Below are 3081 nucleotides of genomic sequence, written 5' to 3'. Positions count from 1 at the left end.
TCAACAGAGAGACCTCTCGCGGCGGGTTCGGTCGACTTGCCTAACGCGGTTAACAACCCCCTTGGTTAGGGTGAGGCAGGCATGGGGTAACTGAAGTTGCCTCTCCCTTCAGGCCTTCAACCTGAAGTATTAGATATCCATTTATCTTTTAGTTCATTGATCAAACAAAGCCAAACGGTGCTCTTAAATTTGTAATAAGCACAAACATATCCATTGTTCGTTTTTATTGGCAAACTGCTTAGGAATTAATCCTTCCTCTCAAATGCGTTCAGCACTCGATTCGAGATAACTTGCGATTTGGCAAGATCCTCTATATTCTAGGTCAAGGTGTACTCTATTAACCCGACTTGGTCAAACCTTAAGTTCATAAATTATTCCAATTTATCAGTTGGCCTTTTTCTTCCAAGCAATTTTTTTTTACTCAAGAAAGATACTATTTTAGGATAATTATTTACTCTCTTGCAAGATAACTTGCGTAAGGACCTACCAACCTCATTGGGAGGATTAGCCATTCCCTTGTGATCCAATCACAAGATCATACGATTCCGCACTTGTTGCACAAGTGTCATGTCGAACTATGAGACTTTTTTACTCATTAAATGGAGTCACGAAACAATCTGTTTTTGATTATATTAGGCTGACGTTGTTAATTCTAGGGTTCCAAGTTCCATCTCGTAAGATTCTTAGGGACAACTCTACATTCATTAGGGCCAGAAACGTTTCAAAAATGGCACTTGTTAAAAAATGATTAAGTTACTAATTAGTTGAGGTTTTAAAATAATGAACCCTCCAAATTTGGTCATTCAGACGTGATTAATGAGAGAATTTATTATTCATTTAAGAGGTTAGCCATTAAATGCCTAAGCACGTTAACTCATGTCAGATGTCACTTTTCGGCTATTATTCTTTCATTTTGAATATTTTACTATCACGTTTTCCACTAAAATCACGCTTCTTTTTTTGCCTGCATTCATTTGAATCATCGTTCTCTCCTCTTCACTTTGTTTCTTAGTTCTTAAAGTAGATTTTTCTCTGTCGTAAAATTTCTCACCAAAATTACATCCGGTTCTTACCAGCGACGTGCATTGGTCTCCCTTCGTCTCCTTTCACAAAATCTTGAGAAGGTGATCAATAATCAAAAGAGTCTCTATACAGAAGATCAATACCACTTACTTGCTGATTGAGCTATAGAGATATGGTCCTCCATGGACCTGAGACGAGATCATCTTGTTAGTTTTCAGCAAACCCAACTAGGTTGGGACATCCAAGCCGCATCTTTACTTCAACCCCTAAGATATCCATTCTGTAAGATTTTGTTTCAACTAAATCCAAGCTTTTTCTTCAATCTCTTCAATTTGATTCATAAGAAAATGGGTAAAAGAGTCCCATGGTGTTGATGCAAATTGGTAGGGATAGATATACTAAGGATAATCCTTAAGCTAATAGAATAGAAAGTGAAAATTTTCACTTTGATCTTGATACTTGAAAATAGAATATCTTCATTATACAGTATTGTAATATCAACTTTTTAGCAAGGACTAATTGATAAGACAATGATAATATATTATAATTAGAAGAAATGAAGTACTTTGATTTCTGGGAGATAAAAATATTTACCTAGTAATAGATTAAAAATATTTATTATTCAAGTTTGTCTCTTAAAATATAAAAAAATTAAACAAGTAATAGATAGAAGTATTAGTGATATTGTGTATCATATCAACTTTAGGACTAAGATGATTTTATGTGTGTAGGATGCTTCGAAGAATATGAAGGATATAACTTCTTACTTAATATTAGCTCTTAGGAGTATTTTTCTCATCATACCCTCAACTATGATTAGCACTATGGGGTTTCAAGTTTCAATATCTTCAATTGTGATTCTTATTAGCACTATCAGATTTCAATACCTAAATGGTGGCTTGATGTCATGGGATGATACTACTCATGATATCATATCCTAGCAAATCTCTTAAGATCTATTCCCTTGATTTGTAAGAAGAAATATAAAGGACTTGAATCTATTTCTTTCTCTCAAAACTCTGATTCTAAAGTAGACTGATTTTATAATTGAAAGCATCACTATATTATTGATACTTTATCCTTGTATATCTTTTTTCAAATGTAATATATCTCAATTTCACAAAAAAAAAACCATCAAAATAATCAGTCTCCATTTCACAAAAAAAAATTACATAACTTTATTAGGCTTTGAAAAAAATTTAGAATTTTTTAAAGTTTTTTTTGAGCTCGTTTGCTATTTTAAAAATATTTTTAAGCAAAAAACGGCTTAAAAGAGACCCAAAAAATTACAAAAAAACCACCCAAAAATAGCATTACCGATACAACGGGAATATGGGTATCCAAGTAAAAAACCACCCAAAAATAGCATTGTCGATACAACGCGAATATGGGTATCCGAGACACGCCGATACAACGCGAACATGGGTATCCGAGTATGTCTCGGATACCCATGTTCGCGTTGTATCGGCAATGCTATTTTTGGGTGGTTTTTTTGTGATTTTTTGGGTTTTTTTAGGCCCTTTTTTGCTTAAAAATATTTTTAAAATAGTAAAAGAGCTCAAAAAATTTTCCATGAGTTTATTAGGCTTTCAAAAAAATTTAGAAATTTTTAAAGGTTTTTTTGAGCTCATTTGCTATTTTTAAAAATATTTTTAAGCAAAAAATGCCTAAAAAAGACCCAAAAATTCACAAAAAAGCCACCCAAAAATAGCATTGCCGATACAATGCGAATATGGGTATCCGAGGCGTCCGATACAATGCGAATATGGGTATCCGAGACTCCTCGGATACCCATATTCGCGTTATATCGGCAATGCTATTTTTGGGTGGTTTTTTTGTGCTTTTTTTGTTCTTTTTTACGCCATTTTTACTTTAAAATATTTTTAAAAATAGCAAATGAGCTCAAAAAAATCTGAAAATTTTTCTAAATTTTTTTGAAAGCCTAATAAACTCATGGAATTTTTTTTGAATTTTTTTGATAGGTTTAAGATCTCACAAAAAATAAGTCATTACAAGGGGGTGTACTTTGCATGCGCATGTTTACTTCTTCATGATACT

The sequence above is a fragment of the Lygodium microphyllum genome, chromosome 3 (assembly GCF_053477565.2).
Source record: "Lygodium microphyllum isolate KBCC chromosome 3, Lygodium_microphyllum_v1.1.10, whole genome shotgun sequence".
Classification (NCBI taxonomy): Eukaryota; Viridiplantae; Streptophyta; class Polypodiopsida; order Schizaeales; family Lygodiaceae; genus Lygodium; species Lygodium microphyllum.
This window is presented reverse-complemented; position numbering follows the sequence as displayed.